The following is a 12,112-nucleotide window of genomic DNA, read 5'->3' as shown; positions in this document are numbered from 1 at the left end:
GTCTTCAAGAACTCTTCCTGCTTTCAATCCCCTATCCTTCTCCCCATTTCAGGCACCTTTCAGTCTCGGGGCCTCTTCGTCTCTAATGTGTGTCATTCTCTATTTATGTCAGGGTAGGGTGCATGCTGGAGGAATACGAGGTACGGGTTCTCCTTTTCCTTCTTTCCGTTGTAGCTGTCCATTAAATATGAGTGATGATTTAGAAAGGGGTATTACTAGTGGAGCTGAAAGAGAAGACCGCTCACTCTCCTCACCCTCTCTTCTATACATCACCTTTAGTGACACCAAGCCTGATCCATTCTTCCTGCATCTTTGCACCTATGTCTTTATTTCCCTCTCTGTCTCAGCAGTGAACTTTTTCCTTATTTTTTCCAAGTATCTTTATACCCATCTCCTCTGCCTATCAAGCACAATATGATTCCTTTTTTGTTCAGTTGTATTCAGTTAAGTGCTCCTCTTGCTGTAATATATCAATACCGAGGACACTGCAGCAAAGGTTCAAGGTACGGTCATCTGCAAATCACCCTCAGTGTGGATCTACCAGCCAATCAATACACATAACTTGTCATGCTACTTGTGTCAATACATTTTGGACCATATGTGTGAGAGCATCTGCTAGCTTTTGTTAGCTCTTTTACTATGTGCTTGGCAGCATCTGTGTGAGTCTACAGCACTTTCAAGACACACATTTCCCTTGTTTATTTCTTCCCAGAATGCACTTGATGATCCTTGCTTTCATGTCAGCGGGGAGCCCACACTAATCAACCCCTTCACAGCAGGGAGACCTAGAGCGTTAGTGTATGTGTGGATATGTATTCGGTCATACAGTAACCCAAGAAATTAAGGGCCAAAATACCCACCTGCTGGGAGTGTGATCATAGTGGGCATGTTCAGGCAACAGCAGGTTATATATGCACAAACACAAGAATATGTACACAACTCTGACAAATAAAAAACAGATGATAATGTTGTTTCTGGTCATTTCTGAATTCTATGAACCAAAAAGTAGTTGCAGACAATTCTCTGCAGCTTGATAACATTCTGTCCGTCTGTGTATTGGTTTTGATTAAATCTCCCACAAGCATTGTGTTGCATCATATATCTTTTATAACCTTTCTAATGCAATGCAAAATAGACACTATAAAACCTACTGTCCCCTGATGGCTTCACCTGCATTAGCTTGGAATACGGAGCTCAGCGGATAGTGGTGGTACAGTATTTTCAGACTAACAAAAGCCAGTATAAAACCATAACCAGATATTTTAAAATATGAGTTTTATCTGTTGCTCACAGTTAGGATTGTACACTTGTTTTTATGCATTAAAATCCCTCTTTTGGATATTCAGAAAAGATTGAAACTTTCTTTTTCTAGCAGTATTGATTTACCATTTTAACATTTCTTCTTGCAAACACTGACTTTACAGGCTTCTGGTTACCCTAAATTGAATTATACCAATTTGCATGCAAAACATAAAATCAAAGTGCTTAATCATGCAAAATGTTACATACAGGGTGTTATCTAAAATTCCTGATAAGTATAATATCTTAGGGAAATAGCAGTTGTTGTTTTTAGCTGGACAGCAGGAGTCAGTCCTTCCCAGCGTGACTGAAAGTGTTAGCTGCCAACCGCTGTGCAGACAGGTGAAATGGATCTGCTGCATGTCTCTTTACCTACGGGTTGGTGCCCCTGTCAGTTTCAATGCTTCCATGTGAGACATTGTGGTTAGAAGATGTTATTCTTTAAGTTTATTCCAGGATTACGCTGGCTATCTTCTCCGTGGTGTTAAGTTCATAGAACTGCTAAACAGAACAGGAATAAAAAATCATTTACAAATACTCAGAAACTGAGAAAATTTTTTTCAAGTTTCAAGTTCAATTAATAATGAATAATTTAATGTCTGTCATATTCTGTTGATATGAAGAACACTTGAGTGACAGATTTTTATCTAGGACAGAAAAAAGGATAAATCATATCTTTGCTGATATAGTTTTTTTTCCAGTGTCAAAATAATAGAAAAATGATGTAATATGTGCATACATTTAAATATGAAATTGTAAGTTAATTAATCTAACCATATCAACTTTATTTAATAATCTTAAATACATTATTTATTAATCTTAATACACAACATTCAAACTGAAAGTATTTTATTTGGTCACATTAAACAGCTTGCAATTACACTTGGAAATATCAATACCATCTGATGATGACAGGCATTAAAACAATAAAAAAAAAGAAAATGTATTTTTTAATCGCATATTGGTCTCAAATTTAGTATTGAGTATTAAGTTTCGACATACATTTTCTAATAGAATTAATGCAATGCATGCCAAGACAATCCAGTTTAATTTTTTTTTAAAGATATTCAAAAGCATCCACTAAATACATCCCTCTATATTAAAGTGAAATTGAAACTTTAAATCAGCTGTAAAGACTGAATCAGAAAGTATTTATTATGGTAAAGAGGCATTAACCATCTGCCATAAACAGAAAGAAAAATACATTTGACCCCACCAATGGTCAGTGTCAATTTCAAGTGTGGATACAGTACATATACACAAAATAATAACGAATAACCATCATTGTAACCATTAACCCAATAACCAAATTGGCTCTCTAAGGTTAACCTTTGGCCGAAAAAGGAGGTCTTACAATGAGGATTCTCCTCTACTAGTACTTTTGCCCCCTGGATTTGAAGAAATGCAGAATAAAAGGGTAAAACCTCTTAACACAGTTTACAGATGGATAGACAAACTGGAAATAACATCCGGGGAGAGATTAGAGCTCTGAGATACATGGTGGTGAAATAGAGGGTAATGCTGAGGAATTTTTGGAATTAACTAGAAACCCAGAGAGAGACACATTGGGTGGTTGTTCAGAAGATGGAAGAAAAAAGGAAGAAATTTTTTCATAGAAGTGGTGGTAATACAGTAATGACAATAATTTAATGCATAATATCTACAATACTAAATAATATACACATATAGTGTGCCTTGCAGCCTATTACAAAGTGCTAATGACAAAAGTAGAAGAATATCAAATGCAAATGTCCTAATTCAAAGTTATGATTTATTAAATGAGGGAGAAAAAAAAAACCTGTTGTACCCCCCCATCCCACCCCCACCTAATGTCTCTTTATATCCTTTTTTTTTGTTTTTGTTTTTTGCCTAAATATTCCATATTTTTTTCAATTTGGTTTCATTGTAATTAAGTTGAGTTTGTTTATTTATACAGTACATACTCACAAGTCATCTCAAGGCACTTTACAGAGATAATACAGTTAGATTGGTTAAAAGTTTCTATCATAGAGAAAAACAAGTTAATTGCATCGAGTTACTGACCTGCAAGACACGCTCACACTGAACATGGATGCAGCGAAAGTGTAAAGAAATGACACCCTCTTCCCTTTTTTGTGTGCATTAATTTTTGCCCCCCTGCAAAGACATTTTTTTTGCCACATATGATTATACAATTTTTTTTTTGACGACCCAAATATGTGCACAGAATATCTCCATCCTCTGGCAATATACCATGTACTCTTTTGGCAACAACTGCGGATATTTTGGTTTCTCATTTTGCACCTAAAGTTCAGAAGTACTAAAAAAGACACAAAACTGTGGTGTTTGTGTATTTCCTGCTGTGGAAGTCTAGTGCAGATCCGGGAAAAAACAAAACAAACAAAAAAAAAAACATGCAATGAAAAAAACGCTGCTTTATGGCACACATACAGCAGTCCTGTAATTCACTGATAAAATTACCATTTTCGTCACACTAGACCTCATATAAGTATATATACCAATGTTATATACCAGTACATGTATCTGATGGCAGAACCAAATAAAAATCTGAGAACGTCTTGTGTAGTCTTTCAAACTATCATCACCAATCTATTGATGTGAAATTTAACTGTGATATTGTCATGGAAATCGTTGACTTGCATTTGAATGTTATCAAAACTAAAGTTCAGTATGTAAAGTCATTATCTCTTTTTGCTATGCACTAGGCTGCAATGTACACAAGCTAACGTCTGGAAAACTGCTACAAACAAAGAAGAGTGACTTCTATCAATCTCTCGATATATAAAAACAGATCATTTGTTCTCAATATTGTTGTTCTCCAAAGCCTGCGATTTAGTCGCTCTTTCAAAACTTCCACCGGCTACTGAAATTGCTGGCTTATTCATCCGTGATATCTTTAGCATCCACAGCCTTCCTTCTAAGATGGTCCATTGCTTAAAATGGTAAAATGTCCCGAGCTCATCTCAACTTCAGGTTTAAATCGACAAAGAAATGAACAGTGTGAACACATGATTAGGAAAATACCCTCTGGTCTGTGTGTTCCTCTTACCCAACCACTTAGATTACACAAGTAACACCTTTCTGCTGCCTCTTGTTTTGTTTTTTTTTGGCTTGTTATTCTTTGGATAACAGCCCTCTTCATCCCATCCTTATTTCCTGCAACATCACAGATACAAGCAAACCAAAATGACCCTGAAGAGAATTTAAACATAACACATAAAAATCCCAAACATTTCCTGCTTCTGATATTCCCAAGGATCAGAAGGTCAGGTTATTGTTTAAAGATTTACCATTATATGCCTATACTCTTCTTACCATCAAATCGCTCATTAGTCCTTCCACTGTCAAACTCAGCCTCCTCGTCCACCACTATGTTTACCTTTTTTACATTTTCCAGATAATGCCAATTGTCTCGACCTTAGACAACAGTAAAACTGTAGCTACTGTCCTGCATTTCAAAATATCAAACTTTGCTTTGCACAGAAAATTGACTCATCTCCCCTTCTTGATCCCAGATAAAGTTTTATCTTATGCTGTCTGGAACTTTATACTGAGTAAAAAATGTAAATGTGTTTATTTTTGTGTTCTTCCAAATGCATTATTTAAGAGTTTAATCCCTCCTTTCCAGTAATTCAAAAGCTTACTTTGTCCAAATTCTACCTAAGCTCTCTTCTAAGCCATTACTGCCTATAATTTAGATTATTCAGTACTGGAAATTCACTTGTTACAAGTCCTTAACAAATATTGGTGGAGACACCAAGCCACAGTTCTGCATTACTGTAAGGATTGTAGTATTAAACAGAACACTGCTGAAATAAATATTCCTCTAACATTGAGTCTCTTACAAAAACAAGAAATTAAATTATACTGTAAATCTAACAACAGCCATAGACATTAAATACAAATTATGTGACCAAAACCATTTTTGTATTCCAATGCAGAGACACATTCAGAAGTAAAATGATGTGAAGGACACATTACTAGCAATGTGAATGTCGCAATTAAGGCAAACAGTGAAGCTCTTGAAGCTCCAGATCAAGTCCAGGCCTGCCACCTCTATAGCTGATCAGCTCCACTGTTCTCTGCTCTGCCCCTGGCTCTAGAGGGCTTTGTGATCCAGGCTTAGCTCATGGACTCTCTGTCATGGCGCTGATGGTTTCATTTGCTCCTGCTCACCTGTCTAATTCGCCCAGTGGCTGATTATCGCTGATCGGTTTCACCTGGTCCCTTCAGCTATTTATGTTTTTTACTTGCCTACCATCATTGCCGGATTATTTGAGCTGTTTTTGGTAAATTAATTCTAGGGTTCAAGTAAGTGATTCTGATTCTGACCTGTTTTCTCCCTTTGGATATTCATGTTTATGCCTTGTCCCTGTCTGCTCTTTCAGTTTTGTTTTTGGACTGACTTCCTTGATTCTGCTGGTTACTGAACTTCGACTTTGTCACTGACCTCGGCTTGGATTCTCCCTCGGTACCTCTTCGGCTCTCTGATCTCCTGGTCTGTCAACCTGGTTTGCATTGTACTTCGGCTTTGGATAATCCCTCACGGACACTGTTGCTCCTCAGTGTTGTCTGGTGCCTGCTTCTCTTCACTCTGAGCTTAAAAGTAGTTACGGCCTCAAGCGGTGGAGAATCTTCCCCCGGATTCCTCCTCTCCCTCTGGAACTCCCTACTGAACTCTCATCCAGGTGAGTGACTTTTGCTCCTAGTCGTGATCAGCTCAACATTCTTGTCACTTGCCTGAGTTTCCTGTCTCTGCAGAGAATCCGGTTATCCTCCTCGCTGACGCACAGCTGCTCGCTTAAATTTGGAACGAATCTTGTTTGAAAACTGTCCTGATTTGTCTGCTTGGATATTGGGTCTAAGGTTCTGAGGTCATTACACTCTCTGAACTGGGAGCGTGTATGGAGAATATGGTGGACCTAGGGACGGTGGCGCTGTTGTTGTTTTTCACATAAAAACCACTGTGACACGCTTGGTGAATTCTAGGTCCGGTATGTTAAGTTGAACACACAACAGCCAGGTGGATACAAGCCCTATCTGTGAAACAAGTGAAGCATTGTCCACATTGACCAAACAAAGTCTTGGAGAAATTTCATTAAAGCAAAACTGTGCAAACAAAGCTGAAAAGTTGCTGACATTGCATTTGTTGTCAACGCATCATAAGTTTTGTATACATCTCAGCAGATATTCATTGCAAATGCATTGATCAAAGGGCAGTGTGGTCTATGTGTATTTTCCCACAAGACTAAGAGGTCTGGTGACTTTCTTATTAATGGATTTTAATTAACCTTTTGTGAAAGAATTGAATATGTAGGCATTTAAATAAAAATACCTCATTTTTAATGAAAAGACAAAACTGTTTTTTAACAAGACATTCAAAACTTTAAAGGTTATTTTCATCAATTGCTAATGAAACACCAGACAGGTATGTAAAGTTTGAAATAGGACAAAAGCAAATTACGTACGTCCAATGACAAAACAAAGAAAAAAAAAAACACATTCAATTTCAGAAATATCAGCAGATCTAATAACTAAATGATGGTAAATGTCTTAACATACCCTAGGAATGCTTCAGCAAACAAAATCTCCAGTTAAGTCCTTCAGATAACTAATTCTGGAGAAAACATAAAAAAACCTAGGTAAGTTAAAGAAAATAATACTTAATGCGCATCTGAAATATCTAACAGACTGCAAAAAGAAAAATATTTAAACTTAATCAGTCCTTGTAGATCTATTGTTATATAGATCTATTGTGTCATTTCCATAGGGGAAAGGCCAAATATTGGTTCTATGACGTTAATCATAAAAATGCAATTGTAACATACATTTTCCTGCCATCTGCACTGTCCAGGTGTTTGGAATTTGATGTAATTTTCCTATCTATAGTTGGGATGTTTGCAGGAGGAGGAAACATTAAAGCACTAATTAAGTTTCTCTTAATAAATAAGTTTGCAGTTTAAGTATCCAAATGGGACTTTTCAAACTTTCCATTTCCCTCAATGACTTTAAGCTACATTAGTAAAGTTGTAAAACAATCAACTATTATGTAGTAGATGAGAAAAAGTCTTAAGAAACTAACATGCCCATTTATACCCAAAATAACCCTCTAGATAGAAAACAACATTAGATTATGTGACAATGGCAAAGCTTGTAGTTTGGTTAAATTAGCAAAGTACCACTCTAGAAAATAACCGGATACCCGTAACAAGTGATGCAAAAAAACAAACAAAAAACATGCTATTAATCACTTTTAGTTAATCATGACTAAAATCAGTTCGAATCTATTAATTAACAACATACTGTATGTTGACATGCACACCCTTTTAGTATTTTATTGTGGCAACTATCCTGAAAAGGATGGTGCTGTTAACCTTAAGTAGAGCCAGACCATGATATTTGTAAGAGAAATAATCATGCAGGAGGAATGCCAACTGTGCCCAGGGGGTAAAAACACTACAAATACATAAACGTGCAGAAAGAAAAGAAGTACTGCAAACAACAAAAAATAAACAACAGATAAAATGCATGCAAAAGAAAATATGCTCCAAAAGTGGAAGGCTGCATTGACTTTGAATAAAAAAGCAAAGTGTAAACATGGTGCAAAAAAATAAACGTGAAGTAAACACATGAATGATGCTAACTCACAAAACACATGCAAAGGAAAATAGAGCAGGTAGAAAAAACAGCTACAAATAAAGAAAAGCTATCAACAAGCTCGGATAACAGAAATGTTCTAGACCACCAGGAGGAGATGATCATTAACTCAAATGGGACAATACTACCTAAAAAAAATGCTTAGAAAGATGAAATGTTAAAACTAGGTTTTAAGGAAAATCTACTTTTCAATTTTTTCACACAAAATGCTCTATGGGTAGGCAATTCTACTTATGATTTTATTACGGGCCTGGCCTATAGGCATTCATTTATAATGATACTTATGGATTGTTTGTGTAATTATTTAATACAGCTTGCACCAATAATTGTTAAAATAAAATGATGTGCTCCTCTTTTGTAATTTCAGTATGCTGTAAAAAAAAAACAAAAAAAAAAACACATCATCTTAGAACCTCTAATACAAGTAAAAACTGGTTAAACATTAAATAATTTAATTATTAGTTGATCAAAATTTTCATTATTAACTTGAAATAGAATCAATCAATTTTAGAGCAACTCCCTAATTAATCCTTTCTATTTCAGTTACTAACTTCTCTTCGGCTGTGGTGGGTAACAATACTTTAAATAAAGAACTAACTTATTTTGCATTTCACAAATTTAAGAAGATAAATTATGAAGTTATCTAATGGTACAGAGATTTATTGTAGGCTTTGTCATAATTTTAGTAGGACACAAAAAGAGGATTTAGGTTTTAGTGCCAAATTTCTGTATCTTTATAAAGAAAACATGGTGTGGAAGAACAGACTTCTGTGAAGAGCGTTCCCCTTTCTCTGCTCCTCTTTTTACTGAGCTCTTTTTCTTCTGTTTCTCATCACTTCTCTCAATTGGTTAAGTATGCACAACAAACATCAATTCTGTAATAAAAATGTTGGGGCCCTAAAAGGGTATATAAAACATTTTGACAACCTTAAAGCCAGTTCTATAAGGCCTCTAATTTAGCCATAACAAGCTTTGCCACACACACATATACTCGATCAGTAAAAACAGAAATCTGCATAAAAAACAGGGATACAGACACACATCCAAGAGTAAAGAAACTATCTGGCATTATATTGAGGGTGGCTCTAGTGATGCTCCCCTCTTAAATCTGTGCCCCAAGCATTTCCATTTTGTAATCCAAATGCTTCCTGTGTGGACGTTGCAGTTCATCTCATGTGTAACTGATAGAAATCCAGCATTTTAAGCTTATCTAATAACTTCAAGCCGACATGCTGCTTGTGAAGTGAAGTATGCAAAAAAAGCACACAGGGATACACAGTTCTAGCATGGAAAACTGGTTAATGAATGAATGAAGATGTACTATTACCATTAAAGAATTTAACTAAACACTTTTAGTAAAAGGGCAAATTGGCAGTGTGAAAAGTGTAAAAATATTTAGAATAAAAAAAAAAAAATCATCTTTTCAAATGGTTTGTAGCCATTTATAAATTTGAAAAATAGGTTGGAAAGTACACTGGAAAAATAATCAAAATCTAGATAAGTCATTTTTTCTTTAAATAGTGCATTTGTTCTTGAATTGAGGAGGTAAAAGAGACATTTTGCCAATGGAACAAGACAATTTAGATTTAATATAAGAAAACACAATTACATTGTTTTATTTCAAGTGCATATTCTCTAATTGTCTTATTTTAAGAGCAAAAATACCCATTCCATTGGCAAACTATCTCATTTACCTACTTAAAGTAAGGATAAATGCACTTAATATAAGAAATTCGTACTTATTTCTAGATTGTTTTTGCAGTGCAGATTTTAATCTGAAGAAGAACTGCATCACGCTGTGATTTACTGGTGTTTTTGTTTCTCGGAAAAATATCTTAAATCTGCATAAAGTTGCATGAATAACTCATATATAATTTTTTATTAATGGTGATTTTCACTGAACAACATGCATGGTAGGGTTAGTGTAAGGCTAGTTTACATTTTTTAAATACTATCCATGATAATTTTACCACACATTTTATTGCAGTTAAAGAGTACTATGTATAGTTTTTGGAGAAAAAACAAACAAACATAAAAAACTTCATTTGTAATGAAAGAAATTCACAACATTTTTCCTCAGCATTGCTCATTAATGTTAAATGACCAAGGGCAGCTGGGTGGAACGGTTATTATGAATGAGTACATTGTTGTTGTGTCTGCTTCTCTTTTCTCTACAGCTTTCAGTTCCTGTTGCAGCATCTTTCACTGATGTCTCTGGAATGGTCTGCCAAACTTTAATATCGGATTAACAACAGAAAGGACAGTGGTTAAGCAGAAAGTGTGGAAAAAACTGTTTCTCTCTGCTTGGTTTTGATGAGTGTCAAAGCTGAAGTTGAACTCTATCATATAAGAAACATTTTTTTTGTTTGAAAAAAATGCTTGTTTAATTTTCCAATTGGGTCCTCACAAAACAAAACAGATCCCAGCCGTATTTTATGTTACTACCTAAAAAATAAAATATTTTAATGTACCCATTGCAATGCACTCGTGGACCGCTAGGGGTGTGAGTACCACTATTCTAAATGACACTTTAAGAGATGTTAAAACACATTTTCTTTCTAAATTTGGTGTATTTCTGCTTATGAAGGGGGATGGGGTGAACCTGCAGCTCATTTATATAGCAGCTTTGTTTGGCTTAGTCCAGTGTTTTGTTAGTTGTGTTGGTCAATTAGGTGCTTGCTTAGAGTGTGCACATGGCTAGTTGTGCAGATTTGCTACTTCTGTTTGAAGAAATATAGGAGATGTGTCTCCTACACAATTGCTTCCAGAGATTCAGTCTGACTGAAATGTGGGCAGCTGTTGTATCAGCATCGAGCCAGTGCTGTTTTGTTTTTTTTCTTTTTGTTTTTTTTGTTTTTATGGAGACCTGTCTCTTTGTTTCCTTTTTGTTAGGAAAAAAAGAGACACCATAAAGAAAGGGAATTATGTTAATAAAAACAGCAGTAAAAGTCTGCCTTCAGAGGACAAAGTGCATATGAAACGACTTGGAAATATCCAGGTCCTGGGATGGTTAAAAACCAATCTGCAGGTAACACAAAGCTTTTTTCACCAGAGGTTCTTACTGTTAGCATGCTGCAACTGAAAGGCTGTCAGGCTGTTAAAAAGAAACGAAAAGTTTATGTTTTTAACTAAAACTGTGTGCTCAGTTTTGTAATGTGAATGTATTATTATATTGCAATATAAAATACACTTGCATTTTTTTGACTCCCTACAAAACAAAGTAGGCATTGGTGGCAATGCTCTGGAGTGGTTCAGGTTCTATCTGAAAGGCAGGACATTCTCAGTAAAAAAAACTGAGATTTTGAATCCTTTTCTGCTCCGCTGTCATGTGGTGCTCCCCAGAGGTCAATTTTGGGATCTTTGATCTTTTCCTATACCTCTTTCTTTTGGTGTCTATTTTTATATAGTATATCCTTCCACTGCTTTGCTGTTAATTGCCAAATCTATGTGGCTTTAAAACCAATGATGGCTGGTCCATCAAATTACTTTTATTTTTTATTCATTTTATTATGTCTTAAAGGTATTAAAGCTTTGATGGCACAACATTTCCTGCATTTTGATGAAAAAAAGATGGAAGTGATTGTTTTTTGAACAATTGGAGAAAGTCAGTCTCCCTCCATGAAGCTTGGTTTTAAGATGGACAATGATTTTAAGGTAAAAATTGCAAAACTAAAAGATATTATTTCAAGACAGTAGTTAGAAACAGTAATCCCTGCCTACATTTCCTTTCTTCATTACGGTAACTCCCTTTATTTAGGAGTAAGCCAATCCATACTTGCACATCTGCAGTTGGTGCAAAATGCTGTTCTTCTTTTAACAGGTGCACGTTAAGGAGAGCACATTACATCACAGTGCAGTGTATTTTGGAGTTCATTTTAAAATCCACTAGTGAGTGCTGGTGGAGGCCAACTTGTAGCTATCACCTCCAAGACATTTATTTTAGTGCTCTCATAACCAGTGACATAGGACAGAATACTATAATTAAAATGGCTTGAAGTCAGCCATCCCAAGATACAGGGAGCATGTCTACTAAAGAACCTTCAGTAGGCTCTCACTATTTACCACATAATGAAAAAGAATATACAAATTGACCTTTCTGGATGGAATGCAAGGACAAACTTTTGCCATTACAAATAAAAAGATGAGACTAAAGTTC

General features: G+C 35.5%; 1 protein-coding gene across 2 annotated transcripts in view; it reads right to left on the bottom strand.

Annotated features, from left to right (window-relative positions):
• Window positions 1–12,112, bottom strand: part of cntnap2 (contactin associated protein-like 2) — a 219,357-nt gene that overhangs the window by 188,289 nt on the left and 18,956 nt on the right. The gene's annotated exons all lie outside the window — the stretch shown is intronic.

This window comes from Cyprinodon variegatus, unplaced genomic scaffold (genome assembly GCF_000732505.1).
Source record: "Cyprinodon variegatus isolate N-32 unplaced genomic scaffold, C_variegatus-1.0 Scaffold372, whole genome shotgun sequence".
NCBI lineage: Eukaryota > Metazoa > Chordata > Actinopteri > Cyprinodontiformes > Cyprinodontidae > Cyprinodon > Cyprinodon variegatus.
Note: the sequence above shows the minus strand (reverse complement) of the source record. Positions and strands in the feature narration are given on the sequence as shown.